Source organism: Athene cunicularia, assembly GCF_003259725.1.
Source record: "Athene cunicularia isolate RWA chromosome 6 unlocalized genomic scaffold, athCun1 chr6_part1, whole genome shotgun sequence".
Taxonomy (NCBI): domain Eukaryota; kingdom Metazoa; phylum Chordata; class Aves; order Strigiformes; family Strigidae; genus Athene; species Athene cunicularia.
The window spans coordinates 7,564,364-7,586,330 of NW_020799105.1; the positions used below are offsets into that span (position 1 = coordinate 7,564,364).

Consider the following 21,967-nt stretch of genomic DNA (forward strand, 5'->3'; position numbering starts at 1 on the left):
TATTCTCTGCAAAATCAGAGCAGATCTGATGATGAAATGACCTCCTTGTTCTCATAAGTCAAACCCTAGATGAAGGCTGTAATCAGCAACTTTATCTTCTGAGCATGGACAATTCACTGAAGATTAGGGCTAGCCCATCCCCCTCTTCCATCCACTTAAATCAAAGCAGTGTTTGCATCCAGGCCATAACATGGGCTCTAAATGCACTGAGTGCTGAAGGACACTACAGGAAACCAAATTACACCCACTGGACCCTAGATGAGTAACTGGTCCTGTGTGCTGGAGTAGCTTTGCTAACACTATGGGTAACACCAGCAGCATTTAGTCCCTTCTGTGTCAGTGGGTGCATGGCAGGGCTTGACCGAGGGACCTGAGACACCCTGTTTTGCTCAGTGCAGGAACACATACCCACTGGCTGTCAGTGCTGGGTTTCAGACCATGTTGCCATCACCAGCAGGCACTTAGCCCCTGGAGGAATCAAAGATTTATATAAGACATAAGCAAACTATTTGGGATGTCTTTCAGTTTGGCTTGGAGAGAAACCTCAAATAGCTTCTACACCACCTAATATGACAGATGCTGAATATGCAATGCTCCCACTGACAAGAACCACAGGCTTCCCTGGAACTGTTACCAGTTACAGGCACGTAAGAGGGCTGCAGAGCTGCTCAAAAGTGCAACTCAAGAAAGAAGCTACATGGCTAATAACGTGTCTTCTCAGTCCCTGAATCTGCTCGGTCAGGTGATGCTCAAGGCTTGGCTCTGCAGAGCCCAGAGCTCCCTGACTTAAACCAGCAAGGCACCCCAGAGGCAACCCTAAACATTGTCACGGGTAAACCTTTCAGAGGTATTCATCAGCTGCCTCTCCTGAGATATCAGAAGGTGCATCTCAAAACCATTACAAAATTATTTCAAGAAAACATATACACATTGCCAAAATTAAAGGTGAACAAATTAGGAGACAACAGGAATGACAAAAAAAAACCCCACAACATATTGAAAGCTTAGCTGAATTCCTACTAGGCTGTAAATAATATGCTGTAACAACACTGTACAAGAGAAAGAGTGGACTCTTTTTAAAAAGGTTTGGTAGTCTTCTGATTTAAAAAGGATATGAAAAATTATCCTAATCTACCTGCTTGACTTTCAAAGCCCAAGAATTGCAGCACAATCAAGCACTATATACTAAGACAACTCAGCCCATAAATGTTAAAAACAGAAAAGCCAAGTACAGTTTTCAAAGATGGGGTTACAACCAAAAGCCAGTGGCTGTGCTGTCATATAAGGCACCTGAACTGCCACAAGAAGTGAACAGCAAAGACAAGTGTTCATAAACTCACAACAAAATGTGTGCTTGTCAATGCTTTTGAGCAGTGATTTAAGGTATCCATGTCTGAAACAATATCCTTGAAAAATATCCATGAATAAAAATATCCATAAAAGATGCCAAAACTATATTATACCACCATCCAGTTACACCAACCAAAAAAGCTACCATTAAATATCCATTCCAGGTCTTTCTGTATTCCTCAAGTACCATTTATTTTTGCCTCTATGCTAGTCAGTCTGTTAGCTGTCACACATTTTACTTTAGGTCAAAAATCATAGAATCACAGACTCATTCAGGTTGGAAAAGACCCTTGGGATCATCAAGTCTAACCATCAGACCTACTCTACAAAGTTCTCCCCTAAATGCTGTGTACTATTTAGAAATAAAAATTACTGCCCTATTTTCTCTCTTTGTATAATAGGCTTTGCTAGTATTTTTAAGTAAATACTTGTATAAAGCTGTCTAATGATTCAGACCCCAAAGCAATACCCACGATGAGCATTAGAACATGTACTAATTCTGTCTTTATTCTCCTTCATTGTCATAAACATCTGTTTCATCAGAAGCTAAACTGTATTATAAAGTCTGTGTTTATATGGAGTCTAGCACAATGTAGATATTCACTGCAGCATGAAATACTATTACAATATAAGCCATACTAATGAACTAGAAGAGAGCTCAGGTATGATAAAAAGAAAATCTCTAATGACCTGCTTTGCTTGTCACTTCTGTGGTTCTTCAGAGAGATAGGCAGTGCTCTGCTCTGCCTGACTGTATAACATTATTTGCGTAAAGAATAGGCCACATCTCAAATGGGACATCTGAGATAGCTACAGTTTGGTTTATATAGCAATGGTCATAGCAGCTCACAAAGATCAAACAAGAATTCATGGCTGGGGTTACAACAGTTTTTGTAAGCAGCCTCCAAACCTGGTATCTCATGCATAGAGGCTTCTAAGTGTGTTTAAAGGGTCTCAGCTGGATGCATTCCTACAGCTGATTAGAAAAAACACACAAAGCAAATGAGATCCAAATGAATTTATGATTTCAAACCTCATCCTCAAGGTACTCAATTGCTAGGACTTACCTACATTAAAGGTCAATGAAAGCTCTGGAATGGAGACCACGACAGTTTGTCTTTTCTGACACAGCTGTCTAAAACACAGCAAAAAATGCCAATGCAGCTGACAGAGCTTTCTGACCAACCTCTGCAGGTGCCCACATGACCCCAGGGACATCACTGGCCACTTCACAAGCCTTGTGACATTTTGCTTGAAGTGTAAAGTTCATTTTTTGACCTTACCTATTTGCTTCAGGACAAACATACAGCAGTGCCAATGTGCACCCACACCCTCCTTCCCTCCCTGCTATGTTCTGAAACAAACTCTTGGACAGAAACAAAAATTGAGGAAAAAAGGCACAACAGATTGGCTAATAAATAAGTAAAATAAGAAAGCAGGCATGTAGGCAAGTACAGACTATTCACAAAATCTATGAGGGCAGCAAAAGATGCCTGCTGTCAAAAATTAGTTAGAAGATGCTAGGCACATGATACAGAAGACATATCCCTGGACCTTCCACTTCTGTATTTGCCCTCCAGCATGAACTGCTAATTTGTGAGCAGATCATACATCTCATGTTGATTCCATTCAGACGGCAAACAATTTTGCAGGGTTTATGTTACATTTTGAGTACTGACATGAACTAATGACTGATTCTTTATTTTTAATTAATAAGGCCAATTGTACATCCCTTTCTGTATAACTCCAAGCAACAACAGCCTTATTAAATATGTGCAAATACGGGATCAGCATGTTATATGATGACTAAGGCAATGATTACACAGTCCTTCATGTTCGATCAGTAAATAATTAGATCATGAGGCAGTACAATTTGATGCAAACCACCACCACATCCCTGTCTACTTAGATGGAAAACAAAATTCAACACTTTTGTGGGTGTCTGCATCTAACGTAGCCACAAAAAAAGCTGATATCCAATCCAGCATGAAGCCAGAGTGGCACAAATAGATTATACCTTGATTTGTCAGTAAAGTCTCCCATTACATTATCCTGTCAAATTCACTTGAATAAGCAGAGCAAGTACCAGCGCTTTGCACCATGTAGCCAACACATTTTGCATCTAACACCAACGACCTCAGAGGCAGATTTACTGTATTATTGCGAGTGTAATACGTTACATTCAAATGCCTGGAAGACTGAATAGCCCATAAGAAGCCATGACAGTCACCTGAGTTAACAAGGTACTGATAAAGTTCAAATTATTTTGGTCAAGGATTTCCCGTCAATTACAAGTAAATTACAAGGAATTACAAGTTGGCTGGAGTTTGCATAAGCACTTGATACGTCAGAGAGGGATCCTGAGCAATTGAGATGTACCTCTGCAGCACTTCTGCAGAGTGTCGGCAAGGCAGGGCTTCTTATTTTGGATGTGAGCAGCATCTTCCACTGCCCCTTCTGGAGGGATGATTTAATTTACAGTTCTGATTATTAAGGGTAGAGGAGGAAGTTCCAGGAATGACAGAAGGGAAACAGTAACTGTTCAATAAACAGAAATAAGACACAATTTTTTTCTGAGGAGTCAACAATCTCCACACAGGGCCCTAACTAATTTTAATGCACAAACAGCAATAGCTGGGTGGCATGACCTCAGCCTAGATCTCTGGCCCAGCTTTCCAGGCAAGCTTCAGATTGGGCCTGAGACCCTAGTTTGCATTTTAGCTGTATGTTAATGTACTTGGGGAGAATTTGATGACACATTGGGCTATGCAAACATAGATTAGGTATTTGGTTACATGATCACTTGCTGTTATTTTCACAGAATGCTGCCAACATAGACACAAATGGCAAACATTTAATGAAGTTACAAGCAACTGAAAACCACCATATTCTAAGAAATGCCTGGCCGACACAGAAATAGGCCACCCAGTTTTCCCATAGCAGGACTGGTGCAAATCTCATCTCCTTGGTTTCACACTCACTTCACTTCAAGGAGTACTGTGCCTTTCATGGCCACTGAACTAATAGGCAAGTTAAATAACCTTTCTTGTTGCTGCACATGTCTAATAAAGACTTATTATGTCAACTTGGCAATTCTATTTTGAGGTTGGAAAACTTCAGTTGCTTAACACCCTGGTGCTGTTTTCTAATTATCCATATCATGAATCATACAGATTGTGGACTCTGCAAATGAAGCCAAATGAAGACAGAAAGCACATACTTTGTTTGAGCAACCATGTCCTCCCCTTTCCAGCTCTACCTTGGATTGCTCTCATGTTGTATCTTTTACTTAACCTTTCTGGTGCAATATAAGACTCTTACTGCATATCTGCTCCACCTGTAAGGCCTGATCCCCAGTTCTGGTTGCTATATAACACATCGCAGATGTGCATAAAAGTTCCTGCTGCTTGAGATGGCTACAGGAAAGCAGGGTTAAAAGAAAAGCTCATGAAAGAGCTCTGCACTTTGCAACCTTTGCTAGATAATTTTCACTCAAGCATTAAGTAAATGTGGTTTCCCATGAGTTCAAAGAAGATATAAGTGGGGCGAAGGTGGCAACAAATTCTGCTGATCTCTAAGAAAGACTTAGTTACCCAGCATGCACTGGGTCACAGCTCACTAAACAGTGACTCTTTTCTCCAAGTTAATACATTTAGGTTTAATTTGGCAGGATAAATAACCTATCAATTACTTCAGCAGCTGTTTTTGAGAACCCTGGAAAGAAAACAACTGCTTCTGAGAGCATCTCCCTTACTCAGTCTGCTCAGCCAGCAGAAAGGGGTGGGTGAGGTTATTAAAATGGCATTACTATAACCTTGCACCTCATCATTAGGTCCCCTTTGCCAGGGAAAGGAGCACAGAAATCCACAGCAGCCTAGCAGCTGGCCGGCACAGCGACAGGAGCCAGTGACCTCAGTAAGCAGACAGCAAAGCACTCACTGCCCCCTCCGCCTGCCCCTCTTTCCACTTCTTTAAACAAATTGATTCAGTAATGATATCACAACAGCATGAAGTGAAAATGCGAAACATTTGCATCACGAAAGACAGAATAGCAGGTACAGTCACCCTGGCCTGCCTGGGAGCCAAGGGATTCCTTTTTTTCCTACCTTGTTCAGCTGCTCCATTTACAGCATCAAACCTGGGCAGCTCCATCATCTCAAGGAGTGCCACCTCACCTGCCAAACAGTTTGGATGCTTTTTGAAATGCTCCATTTGTAGAACGATATGGCTTCAGCCAGAGGAACAGGCATAAAGTCAGGTTTGTATTTCATCTGCCCCACAGCAGGAGCACACAGCCCCCAGACCATACAGGGGGTTCTCATCCCGCTACTTTCTGCTTCTTCGCACTATCCTGGCTACACAAAATTAAAATGGCTGTGCATTAAGATGCATTTGCAATTTCTTTCAGAACTGCATGGAAGGATTTTTTGCAGTTTATCCCAAAGAAGCTGGCCCAAATATGTATACCAGCATAAATAAGCACAGAATCCAACACCTTTACCTGTTTGATAATACAGAGATGTACATGAGAGAAGAATGAGAAGGAGACTTATCTAGAATTTTCTTTCTCTATCAGTATAAGATAAATACACATACATAAACTGTATGTGCCATTTGCTGCCTCCACAGCAATGATGGGTCAGGCGAGGCCTGTGAAACTCATGACAGTCCCTGTGTCCAGAATGCCAGGACACACTTCCAGAACAGGTTCATTCGCACCAATGAATTTATGCGCTATTTTTCATGTGAGTAACAACATACACAGCTTTGAGAACATTCATGCAGATGAATTTTGTGAAGAACAAGTATAAAGCAGCTTAAGCATAACTGGAGAAAATTCACCAACACTTAGAGCGAAAGGTAATGGAACCGCATATATTTACTACATTTACCCTATGCACCTACCTCTAGGACAGTTTTAATATTTTATTATATTTATCTTATTCACGTAGCACTAGGACAGTTGTTATTTCTTACATTTCTTGTCCTTAAGATTTTACCAAGCATTAATTATTTGTAATCATATGCTACATTCATTCATGTTAACCTCTTGTTTTAATACTCCCTTGCTTTCTGCTCCCTTTTCTCTCACTGCTCCATCTTTAATTTAAAAAAAACCCAAACAACTATGAATAAAAAATAAACAAAAAGGGCACAGAATGAGTAGCAAAGAATAAAGAGAAGGAGAGAGAAAGGAGAAAGCTGGATAACAAAGACAACTATTTTTTGTGCTATGTGACAGTGGATCATAAAATGTGTATGAGATTAAATATTTTACAGGTTTTGAAAGAGTTAATTTCTTTCACATGTCTTGAAGGATGACCATATCTGACCAGTGATCTCCCCAGAGGCTTGCTAGACCCTTAACTCATTTCCTACAGGCCATCAAATACAGTAGAGCACACTTAAGTGGGACGCAGTATTCAACAGGAGCACAGAAGATGCTCACAGCTGCAGAAGCTTCTATCAACTGGATTGTTAGGAAATGGCACTTTTTCAGCCTCTTTTGCTTCCTCCCACTCCCACCCTAGCAATTGCATACCATAACAGGCACTACAGTCAGCACTCTGGCAGGCAGCTAAATTCCAGGTTGTTCTTAAATACATGGAAACTAAAGACTTCCATTCTGTACAGCTCTTAGGATTCAAAGGCTATTTCTAATCTAATCTATTTTCTCCTATAGAAGGTTGCCCCATTCTGCACCCTGGGTTGGCTATTTAAGTGAAGAAGAACAGCTTGTTTTGATTTCAGCAGAGGCTATTTATCAAGAATTGTGATTATCACCTTGACTTTTTTAAAAACAACCCAAGAGGTCCTTTCTAACCTCAATAAAAATATCTCCACTAAGCATCTCAAGCTTGCTGCTCTATATTCCCAGCTTTCTTCTCTGCTTAAAGATGTCTTTGTTCAGCCTCTAGATAAAACCGAAATTTGTGCTTTTCTGAGAAGACTGGCAGATGGGTCCACTGAACTTTTCCTGGTGCGAGACAGTAATCTTGATGATTACGTGTATCTATATAAGCAGGGTACACATTCAGCTTTTCAGAACTCCATAAATTCAGTACCTCTCTGGCACTGTTACAAGTGGTTAACAGAAAGAACCACTCACCTGACAGTTCATTTAGGGAACTGTACCAGAATCAAAGTAAACAAACAAATACATAATAAAAAACCCCAACAAACCAAAACCATACCCAAACCAAAAACTAACCTGACTTTTAATTGCTGCATAGCACTAAGACAAGAAGCATATTAAGACATATTCTAATAAGTGCTTCACCATTTTTCCTGTTTTTTTTTAATCTATAATACTCCTGAATAAATCTGGATGTTTTACTCTGCAAATCTTTAACATTTTATACTTCTAAGGAGAGGTTTCTCTATGATACCAAATAGGAGCAACATTAATAACATATTTGTATTGCAGTAGTACTTCAGGACTCTAACCAGGGAGCAGGTGTCACGGTGCTAGGCATCATACAAACATCTCATAAAACTTGCCTGCCATCCAAAATGGATCAAGATAGAGAAGATGAATCATACAAGAATCCAGTTTATTAACTCCTATCACTATGCTGAGCAGAAAATGCTCTTCATTTGCTTCAGTTTATCCGTATAAGGGACATGGCTGTTGAAAAAGATAAGACTGAAGGAAGCACAGGTGTGGGAACGGGACAAGCAAAGGGATATTGAACAGCTGGTAGACAAAGGAGGTGCCAGAGAGGGGCACAGGTGAGTGGAGTGGGGTGGCACAAAAGTGGGACAAGAGTTGAGAAAAGCCCCTTTTACCCAAGGGGTTACTCAAGAGCTGAAACATGGAAAAAACAGTAAAAATAAAGGTTGTAGAACAGCACAACATTCATTAGTTATTCCCCTACTGAGAAGTGTGTAGCTGAGAAAGGAAGAGCCATGCTAGCCTCCCACAATGATCGCTTCGCAACACTGGCTCCTTAAATTTGTCAAATGTGCCAGAAATCACTAAACCAAACGGTACAGCTAGAACCACAACAGAAATAGCTACTGCCTTCTGGGTTGGTAGCACTCAGATAAAAAACGTAATATGATCTTCCCTTGTCTCTGGAAAACACTGTATGGGGCTAACAAATCCAACAGCCTGACAGAAGGGGTCTAAAGCAAAAGATTAGGCAAATTACAATGGAAACCTTTCGACCCTTTAACACAGTTTCTGGCAAGGTTAGTCCTGAAATAATGCAGATTAACTACGAAGTGTAAAAACAATATGAAGGAAAATTTTTGTAGGAAAACCCATTTGCACAGAAAGCTTGACTTTAACCTACTTAACTCCACCTGGAATGTGCATTTTTGATCGACATTCTGGAAGGTTTTTAAACTAACAAGAGCAGTACTCACCATTTCATTTTTCACTGTGATGAAAGTAACAGAGAATAACAGACCCCTCAACTATTTTCCTTGAGTACATGGTTGTTTCTGAAATCCAAGCTGAGTCCATCAGTGTGCACACCCTTAGCAAGGTTACGGTCACGCATGTTCCATCAAACATGTATTTTTTCCCTGAAAGAAGAATGCTACTAGCTGACTGTTAGTCAACAACCTTAGGAGTAGGGCGAAGGATACCATCACTGTATCCATGTTATTGCCTTTTTTTCCTCTTCCAGCAAATAAATGAGAATAGTCAAAATGGTTACAAAAAATATCAGGAAACCTTTTGAGGAGGAAATAATCAGTCCTTGCTGTCCAACTGCAATTACACAAGACAACTCCTATGACAATGTTTTGAAATTTTTGTTGAGGGATTGCTCATGACATTATTTTATTCTCTCAACATAGAGATGTGTCAGAATTTTCCAGTGCTTGCTATTTTTCTAATAACTCTACATTTTTCAATATTTCTAATTTTTCCTAATTTTAAACATATGGTGGGTAGGCAATGGTTGTGGAAGGTTGTTTGTTTACAATTACTTATATGTTTATCGATTTATAATTACATTACATTTATCTGCTACTTTTGAGTTTTATAACATATCATTAATGATGACTAAACATTCTGTCAATCACTTCTCATTTATGGTTAAGCTTAAGTATATCATAGTCAATCATTTTCTGAGTCATCCCTATCTGTTCAAGGATCTGTGCACTTCTCTGGATCAGTCACTTATTAGTATCCCATTATATCCTTAAAGAAATGTTAACATATGACCATAATTGTTTGGAAATTCTGAAAAAGCTTTTTATTCAAAAGGGTCTTCAGCTGCCACTTTTCCCACATCTGGTATATTAATTTTTCCATCTTCAGAAGAATCTTGCCCTGAGAAAAAGTATCACTGGCAAAGCTGCCATGGAAGATATGAGAATAGGACATTTTTTTCTCAGATCATTATGCAGTCAGTCTATGGAAATCACTACTCTCCCCTTCTTTACTGATTCTGCACCCAGTGGTGGTAAGGATCCAAAAATCCTGTCTTAAATTAGCTGGAATGACCTGGCAAAGGGGATACCAAGCAAATGCTCAGCTGATCCCGCCAGAGAAAATTAGGATGTTATCAGGCACCCCAGGAGCGCTCAGGCACCAACTGTGCAGCTGTGCCTGGATAAAACCAAGGGGTCGAAGACTATGGAGACATGTCTTCCTGCACACACCTGCAAGTGTCAAAGGCCACCCAAAAGCTGTGACTGCTGCCAGCTTCTATGTCGTGTCTCCAATAAGAAATGCATGCACATGGACAGTGGCTCCAGCATACGTCCCCAGCAGGGGGGTCACAACCTGGGGAAACACTGGCAACCAGTCTGCAGTGTCCTGGGAGAGCTGTCACCCAGCACCCAGACACTCCTCGGCAGAGGGGAAGACAAGAAAGCAGAAGGCAGGACCATGGGAAACTGATACACCCTCACCCAGAAATCTCAATGATGTACTTACAGAAAACGTACTTTGAGCTCTTTCACAGTTGTCATCTTTTCAGTCCTTACATTTATGGAGAAGCCTTATTCAAGTTATGCACAACTAATTTAGTTGATAACGTCCTTGAGGTTCCTGGCTGGGTTTTAGTAAAATCACGAACTGCACTTAAACAAAGACATCTTTTTCCTCTGTCCTTGAAGTGTTTGGAGCCTGAGTAGCATTTCTGGGTTTTTAACAATTCACACAAAAAAATACTTTTCGCTGTTAAATTTCAAGACGTGAATCTTACACAAGTGCTTTCTGAAGGGAAAGGAGATGACTATTTTAGAAAACAAATTCTGTATTTACAGATCAAGCTATCCAGAAGATTGCCTCTATTTATCTGATGTTTTAGGGCTGCTGTTAGCATCAATTCATCATCTTCTTCAATACACAAGACTTGTTTGCAAAAACTAATCAGGCATGCAAAAGCAAGGCAGGTTATTTCCTTTCATTCACACAAGCTTATGTTCTGTAACAAAGCCATTAGGACACTTAATGCCAAATATGCTCTTCTAATGGCCAATACACACCATATTACAGCAAACTGTCACTTTGACCATTATTTTTTGGGGGAGATTTCAGCTGACCTTGAACTCTGTAAAATTAAGATAGCCCCACTATCATTTCAAAGCCACTATTAATTTTGTTCGTAATAATGATAATATATAAATATTGTCTATACAATGGTGCATTAATATAATCCCCAGCAAGAATGGAAGAAAAATATCTATCGGAAAGACAGGAGTTTAAGACAAAACCCAGGATGTTTGCTGTTTCCTGAAACAGGCTTCCAAAAGCAACCACTGATGAATGTTGCTTTAAAGCGCTAGGTATTTCTCAGAAGTCATTGCACAGATCACATTTACTCTATTTAAAAAAAGCATAGTATTATATATAATCAATATAGCCATAGGTACATACTAATGAACACATCTCTGTAGAAGAAGGCTTATATGTGTGTCACTGCACACAAACTTCAGAAAATAACAACAGGGAAGCTACTAAGCTGAGAAGGAAACATCAAGTACTAAAATGAAACACAAGGAAAAAGATGGAGGTCAAGAGGAAAAATTCTTAGCATACCATAAAAAAAAATATATATATATCTGACCAGGAATTATGTATTTGACAGCGTGCACATCAGGAAAACATGCATCTACTCACAAGTAAGAGTTTGTCTTAGTAAAATTACACAAAGAAAGTTAAAAAACAACCAACAGGTCTTGGGCAGATTAGCACATTATTCATGCTTAGTCTTCCATTCAGCCTCACCAAACTATCCATATTTCAACTAGATCCTTGCTTAATAGTTCATTTTAGCTTTTAGGGAATCTTTAGAGCTTCAATAAAAGTGCCTCAAGTTCCCTCTGCTGAGTGAATACTGGTGCAGCTGCTTGATTACATCATTTTCAGGAATGATCAGCAGGAACTTTCCATGCTACTTAAGGGTGTACTTCTGCTAATTAGTATTGCAGCCCAGAAATAGAGTTTCTCAGTTTTATATGAAAAACATTTCTCTCCATAGAGAATTTTTTATGGTTTGGTAAGTGAAACATGAAAAAAATCTACCTGTCCCATTAAGTGTGTTTTATCTTTACTCTCCAGATTTTTGGCTGTTTTAATTCTTTAAAAGTTAATTTCCGTTCTCTTTTTCTCTGGTGTTCCAATACAGCTCCTCAGCTTGTATCCTCTCGACTCCATAGATGCACAGAACTGTCAGCCACCAGAATATTACTGTACGTGTTCAAACATGCCTTTGTTCATATTTAAGGAATGGAGATATAATTGGAGAGAATGCTTGAAAAAATAGCTGACCACAAGAAGCATGGAATTAGCTTAACTCACAAAAAGCACAAGACAAGGACTCTACAGCAAAGGACCCAAGGGTGCCTCTGGCAGGAAAACTAACCTCGAAGTAGGGAGGGCAGAAATTTTACAGAAGAGATGTCTGAGTTACATTAGGAGTAATGAGACAGTATGTAGAAAAACAGGAAACGACTTTCCCCAGATTTGTCTTTTCTCTTCAATAGCTACACTAAAAATGCATATAGCTATAAAAGAAAGAGGAAAAGAGCCTATATGGAGCAGCAAGACAAGATGTTAGGGAGTCATCTTATTAAATGTTAGACAGCAATGATAAGAAAGCCCATAAAAGGTGAAATTTTAAAGGACTTGAAAAGAGAAAAAAGAGACAGAGAGACTGATGCTAGCTAAGAAAAAAAAACACTAGAAATTTATCTAAGAAATTGGTCGTAAAAGAACTGATTAAAGTGCTCCATGTCTTCTTCCTAATAAATGCAGCCCTAATTACAGCAGCTGAGAGCAGCAGAGCATTTACAACCTCAGAACCAACCCAGCCCACCAAATCTCCCGTAAAACACCCAAACACTCCTATCAGCAAGCTCTCAAATGGAAACACTTCAGAAGCAAACAGTGCAGGCTCTGCTGCTTCATGTGATCCTACAGACCAACTGAAGGACATTTATCACAGCATCCTGAGTCACTGCATCAGAAAGTTTATAAAAACAAACACCTGGCTAAGAAATTCAGGAAAAGATTTTAGAAATAACTATAGGCTTTCAACCTGGTACCATACTCCCATAGGAGTTATGAGTGTGGTTAAAAAAAAACTGGTCAAGGAGCCATCGTGAAGAAATGCATTTGCCAGCTGTTCAGATTGGACAGTCATATGAGTATCTTTTTGTCAAAGTCTCACCACATATCAACTTGAGAACCAAAAAAACAAGAGACTTAAATGGAGGACTCAATAGTTATCCTCTTATACCAGCCAACCTTGTAATTGTCCCTTAACTAGATCCTACTATCAATAATCCTTTTAGTGGGATCAGTTTCACTTTAAACAGCTTATTACCTGAATGAAAAAAGAAGCAAAAATAACTCAAGAACGTTCAGACAACAAAAATTATGCCTCAAAACAATGGCTTTATCTTGATACACAGAGGATGATATTCCTTAAAAATCTTCTCCAGGTGAAATTAATTTTTTTCCATGAAAGAACAGGGCCTAGTGATTCTTTTCAAGAACATAATCTATTTACAGTGGAAATTCACCCCATCTAAGGAATAAATTTTAACTGTTATGATAGCATTATTTAAATAGCATTTTCTGAATTACCCAAGAGTAACCCAGAGTACCCCAAAGAACAGTTGTTACAGTCAACTGTTGGTTTACCCAGAAGTTCATTGACACCATAATAACAAAAGGATAAACAACCTCACATTAAAACTGATAAACAAAAATTGAAGTAAAATGAAATTAATATCTATTACTCAGCTAAGAGATCTCTCATAGAGTTAAGTTTCCATTTCCAGTTAAGTAACACCTGTATATGCTGGTAGCCTGAAAAACACCTGAAATATGTTGCTAGCAATGTCTGCCTATGAACCTTCAGGAGAAAAGCTCTGTTGCACGCTCTGTATCCTGCATCATTAGATCATTTTTCTCCTTGAGCAGTCATTTCATGTTAGGGCAGGTTGCATCTGATAAATTTTAAATTACTACAAACTTCCAAGCTCACCTGAAGAAAAAAAATCCTAACCAACTTTTAATCAGTCCTCCAGTGCTAGCTGATTTCCTTTTCCTCCTTCACAGACACCCTAAAACACACTCCACTTGTTCCACACATTATCCTGCTTGTTACCACCTTCACATCCTCTGTTGGGTTTTTTTGCCTTTTTTCCCAACCCAGTTTTTATTTAGTGCTTTAGCACCAACTGCATAGTCCTTCCCTGTCAGAAGGCACTGATACATTGACAATATCATTTACATGCTTGCTATATTCTCCAGGAGAAATAAAACTACCTTTCTTCATTTTCAAGGAGTTTGTCCAAGGAGTAGCTTCGTGTATCAGGTTTCACAGCTGTCTTGCAAGATTTACTTTCTCATCTGGATAAAAGTAAAAGAGTAAAGTTGCCTACTAAAGGAGTCCTCTGCAAAATACCTCTGCCGATGTGCCTGAGATGTCCATGCAAGAGCTCTTTATTTTAAATATTTTGTTATCCCATCCTTTCTGGCAATGAAGCAGAACTTGGAAACAAGCGTCATTTTACCATCAGTCATGTGTTGGCTGTTTCTACGTAGTGTGCACCATAAGCACAAGGCAGAATTCTATCATGTGGGTTGCAGCTCCCCAGAGATTACTCTCCACTCCATTAACTTTGTTAAGAATAAACTAGCTGTGTGGGATAATTCTATTGATTCTTTCCAACTTGCTACTCCATCAGGCTAAATTAAATGGACACTGGCAGAACAAACTCTGACCACAAATGAGAAAGAGATGAAACACTGTCTTTCTGAAGAGCAGAGGATGGTGGATCAGGCAGGGGATGAGTCACGTTTTATCCCAAATTTTCTGTTCGCACTTACACTGCCTTGCTCTACTGCCCTACATACTCTGCATCTGGATCCCTAAGCAAGCCAAAATGGTAACTGGCCAAAGATCGGGTCTGTGCTGTGCACCACTGAGTTAAAGAACAGTGTATGGAAATAAGAGTGTTTGCTTCTACAGGAAGCCAGCTCCGGCTGGGAAAAGCAGGGATGTCTCTGCTATAAAGCTTTTCTGTCCTGCCAATGTGCATTGCAGCCACATGTCAATTTGCAAAAACTGAAAATGAAATTTGACCAATTTAATTGTTCTCCAATTACATCCTGTTTTGACTGCTGGGATTTTTACATATTTAGAGTGGAAGCCAGGTCCTTCAATAGATAATGACACAAATTGTGTATTTTTGCTGAGAGTTTGAGGGCTGTTTGTGATCGGCTGTGATACTGCATTCAGTACATTCTTCATCCAATGCTGCCTTCTCTGCTGTCATCAAGTTGTATTTTATGGCAGCTGCATTTCCCAAATCAAATATTTGGGCCACTTTTAATAAAAAGTATCAGATACACAGAGAAACAGGCTGAACTTAGTTTAAATGATAAACCAGAAAATATTAATTCTTAACTCAATGAAAACAACTTTTATACAAAAAGCCCCAGATGCTACTGGAGCACAGCACCAATATTGCTCAAGTGGAGAAGCTACCTGGTCTTTGTATTAATTCAGTTCCTTCAAGAGGGGACTCCTCTTTGCTGGCTATTTTTGCTCAGCTGATTTCCATTTCAATATTCTCTCTGCCCACAGAAGGACTTTTTTCAGTCCTTTCAAAAAAAAAGGCACTTTTCCTTGCTACAGCTGGTATCGCTAGAGATGCCACAAGGACCACTCAGACTAATTAAACAAAGAAAATCTATTACAGAAGTTTAGCAAAGAGAGAAAAAGGAGGCCAACAGGCTGAGGTCACTTTATGAAGAAGCTTCCCAAATGCCTATCACCTTTCACCAAAACAAGTAGTTCTGGTTTGTTAGATTAAGTAGGTCGGATAGTATAACTTTCAAGCTTTTATGGAAGAAAGTGTAATTTAAGGGGATATTTGCATAAAACCAAGGTTGCCACCAGAGACAGTCAACAGGGAGAGAACTCTCCAGGAATACATCACATCACAGGACATGATCATGGTAAAAAGAGATGGAGTGGTTTGTTATACAAACTGACAGGATCTCATCTGCAAGGCTGCAATGCTTTAAGAAAGAATATGAACTACCAGAAATGTTTCTTTCTCTAAAAAATTAAGAACTGCTTCTAATGAGAAGTGTAATAATATTAGCATATTCAAATGGGAATATCACATCAAATCAATTCCTTAAGTGCCAACTCAAAAATCCTAAGTTAGCCCATACGATGGAAAAGGCAGTCCCTATGCCAAGTTCAGTGCTGCAATGCCTTTTATAAACAAGTACAGGTATTTATTGAACGCTGCCACTGAGCCATGCTTGTATAGGCAAGCCCCTGGCCCAGGAAATTTCAACCTCAATAGCTGAGAGACAGGATGCAGCATTTCGGTGACAGAAAGGTGAAGCTGGCACATGCCTTGAAAGTGGAACCATTTGGGGTTTGACTCTTCTTATTTCAGCTCTCCCTTTACCTGTTCTTTCAGTGACTTTCATGGGAAAATAAAGGTGATGAGCTTGAAGAACGGATTACAGGGGCCTCCCAAGGAGAGGAGCAGTCACAAAGCCAAGAAATTATCATTCCAAATACCCTAGTACCTTGGGGGAAGCATAGGAGTAATGCATATGATTTCATGCGGGATCACAGTCCATCGCAGTATCACCGAATGAAGACACAACAGAGAGCAGCTGGGACAGTGACTGCAGAGAAGCAGCGCACAGCCCTGTACTACCAGCTTCTCAGCTGCGCACCAACCAGCAGGTTGCTTGAACAAGCTCCAAACACTCCTCTGTCGAGGGATCTTGATGTCGCCAACCACGACAGCTTGACGAGACAAGCCCTAAAATAGACAGGAGGAGGAGGTATTTGCCTATGTCAATGGACTAAATTAAGAAGTTTTTTGTGGTCTTCAAGAAGCTCTCATAACCAACTACATTTAAGATGCATGTATAATGACTATTCTAAGACATGACTTATTAAGTACTGTAACAGCCCCAAAACCACTCTGGCCAGCAGGAAAACCATTTGAATCAGGAGGGACATGTTAATTAAGAAGCTCAACAGCATCATAGACTCCGAGAAACCCGTAGAGAGGCAAGGGAAAGATCCCACTTCCCACATTTACATTTCGCATCTGGGAAATGTGAGTCATCACATCCACATTGGGAGAAATCCAGAAACAGCAGGAAGGAAGGAAGCTTTGAATTAAAAAAAGTGAAAGACAGGAGACTGTTTCCTTCCATCTTGAACAAAGGTAGAGAAAGAGGTCAGCACTGTCAGCTGAGGACTGAGGATGAAGAGTTAAATTCCCAACTTCAAAAATTCTTCCAGGTCCTATTCAGAAAGGGAATGAAGGAGTTTGGTGGTTGTTAGCTGAAACATCTCCGGTTTTGTACTCAAAATTTGCCTCTAGGATCTTCTGCAATGGCTTGGAAACACCTTTCATTTTTTAACTATCCAAAGACAATGTTTCCTTCTTATATTTGTCTCTTATCTCGAACTTTTCTTCCAATTTTGCAATCAAGAACTGAAATTTCTTTTACCAGATCATTACTATTCATACCAAGTACTCTCACCTAATGCTTAAAATTAATTCAACATTAAAGTACACTGTTACCCCAGAAGAAATGGAATATAAATGGTGTGTGGAGAAAAGGACACTGGCAAACTGAGACAGTTGAGGAATCCCAGAAGTTTGGTCACATCTCCTGGCAAGACAGGATATAATTTTGATAGTATCACTAAGTGTTAGGATCAGAAGAGACATTTCTCTTGACAAGCACAGGCCAACTCTCATCTAGCAGAAGAATAATTTATAATTCCCAGCCCCTCCCAGCTCACAAAAAAAACTTGGAGAGCTGAAGAGTGACAAATTAGTTCTCCATAAATAGCCTAACCAGTGAGTTAAGAGAACAGTAACAATAATGTACATTATAACTAAATACACACATATGGCCTAGGGGTGCACATTACCATTATTTCTGGACACTTTTATGATGATCCTGTGGCAGCAACTGATGTATTTACCATACAAAAAGCATTCAAGGACAATATTCCCCAGAAACTGAATAGATTCTTGTGACCAGAACAGTTAAAGGAAATAATGTTTAATAGTAAAATTAGTCCAGTTTATCTCAGATGTATTGTTTTTACATTCATTTTAACTCTATTCACTTAAATATCATTACCCAGTTTACACTTTGCATCAACTTGCAAACCTGCTTCCTTGTGCATACAAGCATGAAGGTACACCCATAACATAGACCAGACATATAACATGTATAAAAAAGACAGTTGTTTCATTCTTCACAGCCCATAAAAATCATCTTACAATAAAACACCAGAAAAGGAAAAAAAAGAGACCAACAACCCTTCAGTGGAAAAAGATTATATTGTCTAAAGGCAAACACTAAAACCCCTTCATTTGCTGCCTTCTCACTTCATTATCCCATCAAATGAAACAAGCAGAAACTAATAAATATAAAATAACAGCAAAAAGTACTGCTTAATTTGTTTTAAGTCCCAAGGAAAAGCAGCAAGAATGCCCTGCTTTGTGGATAACCTGCAATTCTCCAACACTGAACGGCAGCTGAGAAACAACTATTCAATGGCTTTTGTATTGTATGCAAAGTAACTGATAAGAGTTTTACTAATGAAGACTAAGCTTCATCCCAACTCACTAATAAAATATATTGTCTCATTTCCTCAAGCCATTCCACAATTCCCAGCTGCCACAGGCTCTGGGGAAGAAGTGTGCCACAAATTGCTGGCTGATTTTACCACTGAGTTATCTTGCTGATGAAGTGATGATCAGGGGCCTGCACAGCTTAAAATGATGCAGAGACCGAGGTGATGGATTTCGCCTTTACAGAGAAAGGAAAGATACTGCATGTGCCTCCTGGCTGTACGTGCATTCTGCGGAGTCCTGATCTGTGCTACCACCTTGTCACAGACAGGAGTGATCCAAGCAGCTGGGCTTACAGCACCACCCCGCCTTCTGGTACTGAAAATGGAGAATGTTTCTTCCAAAAGCGGAAGGATAAGGGACCTTAACACCAACAATTTTATACTCAGAAGATCATAGCTTGCCCTGTATGTACTTGCATCCAATATCCTACAAGCCTAAGAGAGACAAGAAGGCAATCCAGAAAAAGACAGTTTCCATCTGTGTATCTTCATCCAGAGCAGCTGAACTGCGTATAGTCCTATTGGCAACAGCTCTTCCACTTCCCACATCATAGCAAGTGCAGACAGCTTCCAGAGAAGAAAACAAAACTATCTTTGCAGTTCAATAAGCCAAATAAAAAGCACCTTAATTTTCAGTGAAGAAAAATTGAGTTATTAGCCTGGCTTTCTTTGATTCTGGTTTTAAAGGACCTCTCCAAATTTCTCCATACTACAGGCTGTTAGCCTACTGCCTGCAGGCAACTTGCAATTTTACTGCTTGGAGACACATCAATATATGTCACTTAATACAGGCAACAATATAGCTCACGAAAGATGAATATGGCTCATAAGGCTGCTGGCAAGAAACAGCTTTCCTCCTAGAAAGATTAATTTTTTTTTTAAGTCTTCTTTTTTAAATCTACATGACACTTGAAGATGATAATCTAAACTGCAGTTGTAGCGACCCACCATATGACAAACAGTAATGGTAACATTTTTCTTAGCTCTAATACAGTTTCTTGTTTCAGGTTAGAAGCAAAAAAGACTGTGATTTTTCTTTGTTGAATAAAGACTGTAATAGCAAGTAATTACTCCTTCAAGTTCTGTGAACAAGAAAGTGTAGCATCATTCTCTAAATATGCACTCATGCTACACAGAAGTTGACTGCTGTAAGTGCTTTCTTACCGGCTACAATAGGATCATGACAGAGAAACAATGTGCCTAAAGTAAGAATGAGAACAAGTCCTAAAACAATGCACAAAAGAATCAGTGCTCTCCAGACTGAAATAAAATATAGCAGATTATAGGAAGTTTACACTCCACTGACTTTTTAGTCTCACCATACCAATTAGACCAGTGCTATTTGCTTAATCACTTCTGCCATTCAGAATTTAACAGCAGGTCTATGCTACAATCAAAGGTATATTTAATATTATATGCACATGTAAAAGAGTGAATTGCATGCAGGTGACAATTATGCTCTCTAGGCTTACAGGCACCCTCTTAGGAGTGGTTTAATCTTCTCTTTTAGAATTTTACGCATCCATCTATCCAGTTGAATATAATCTGATTAATAAAACTCATACCCTTAGGATGCCTGTGTTTATTTTACAGAAAAATGGTCTTTTGAAATGCTCATACTGCAAGAGAATAGTATAGAAAATGTATCCTGAAGTTATGCAAACACATAGCTATACATCATAAAAGTAAAATCATTAGGTGAAAACTCAGAATTACAAGAGAGATACAGAATTGGTTCTTTGTGTATACAGCTAACTGCATGTGCACACAACTGCATTAAGATATCCGAGCATTCAGCTATATTTTCCAAGCAACTGCCGTAACCAGATGTCATCTACTACTGAACACAATTCGATAAGCAATTACTTTTCAGCAGTAGCAATGCCAGCAGAAACAGCCTGCCCTTACCTCCAGTTCCCTGCCACACGTTCCCTTCTCCCAGGCCACCTTCTCAGCCCTGACACAGCAGCCACACAGTCAGACAGATGAGAGTTAAAAGTAATCGATAACCAAAGAAAAAAAGGACACTTTTGAAACTGTGGCAGTTCCTCGATGCAGTTTGCCACCAGCCTCACAAATGTACTAGTACATCTCAGAGGGTGGCAGGGGTCTGCTTACGCAAGCACGGTTGTCTAAGGGAACACATGCCAAATTTCTCCCTGAGGAAGCAATTGTGCTTGCATCAAAACATCTGAAAAATCTTCCCCCCCTGTGCCCAGTCCGTAGGATCTTGGCCTGGGAGTATGGATCTGAAAGACATCCCTAGGGGGTCTCCTAGTGAGCCTCCTCGCAGTTGTGGGCAAGAACCAACCCAGAAAATCCAGTCAGTCAGATCTTCTGTAGCAAGCCACTTGTTAGGTAAATGAAATACAGCTTGAAGGTGATGTGAATATGCAAGTTGGAGGAAAAGAAGGTTCCTGAGGTTTCCCCCCTTTACACATCAGCTAAATCAATACCGATAAAGGTTTGTAAAATTAAGTTACACACTGTGTTATACTGTCTGTCATCATGACTTTCCAACCTGAGTTTAATGATTAAACTTTAAAAGTATTAACATGGAAACCCCAAGGGAAGCCCTGAGAAACCTCCCATTAAAATACAGCTTGTTACACTGTTGCAAGTGACAGAAAAGTAAAAATTAAATGTAATGCGAGTGAAAAATATGAAGCAAAACTACATAATGAGCTACATATAGCTAAAAAAATATATGAGAGAATACAGTAAGAGCTAATGATTTGAGGTAATAATACAACCCTATCTGAGGCATAGTAGAATCACTCTGAGCAAAATGCAATCCTGTTTCACTTCATTAAGTTTCACGTTATCCTCCAATTTCCCAGCACTAACGGAAATGTTTCCTCCTTGCACTGCAGGAACCGACTTAGAACAACAAACAGACTCAGTTACCCCAACCAGCTTGTTAACTTAATGAAATCAATTTAGACAGAAGGCTACCACACAAACCCAGATTCATCCCAAGTACTGTGTCTTTTGCCTTTTTTTTTTTTTTTTTTAATTGAACAGTTTCCTGAACTTCGTCAGCCTGCCTGTGACGTATGCCTACAGTACCACCTGGCCTAAGTGTATTTTTTCACACCTGGTTAAAACCTGCAAAGGACTAAGTATTCTGGAAATAAATTATGCTAATATCCCAGGAAAACGTATCGAGGCCGTTCAGGACAGGGATCACTGCGATTAGCCACTTTCCCAGGTAACTATTTCTGTGGAAGGCCGCAGACGAGCTCTTCCAGCCTGTCCCTGAGCAGTCTGCACCTCAGTTTTCAGAGCTCTTTTGGGAGCCACTTGCACACCCCACCAGGGCCGCAGCCTGCACAAGAGAAGTCTCGGTGCAGCCCGGAGGGTCCCCGTACACATGACAGGGTGCGTGCAGCCAAGCCTGGCGCTGCCATCTCTTTCAGTTATCAGCCGACTCGAAACAGGTATATTTTTTCTGCTTATGCAACAGGAAAAAAAAAAAAAAAAAGTAATTAAGTTTT

The 21,967-nt window shown here is 39.6% G+C and overlaps 1 protein-coding gene across 3 annotated transcripts in view; it reads right to left on the minus strand.

The window, feature by feature from the left end:
• Positions 1-21,967, minus strand: part of SLC16A12 (solute carrier family 16 member 12) — a 47,194-nt gene that overhangs the window by 12,088 nt on the left and 13,139 nt on the right. The window contains exons 1-2 of one of the 3 annotated variants that reach the window (XM_026850942.1): positions 20,379-20,530; positions 8,722-8,883 (exon numbers count right to left, since the gene is read on the minus strand). The gene's annotated coding sequence lies outside the window, so the exon portion shown is untranslated. Of the gene's footprint in view, positions 1-8,721; positions 8,884-20,378; positions 20,531-21,967 lie in introns of those variants that run through there. The other 2 variants (XM_026850940.1, XM_026850941.1) reach the window with 2 other exon arrangements.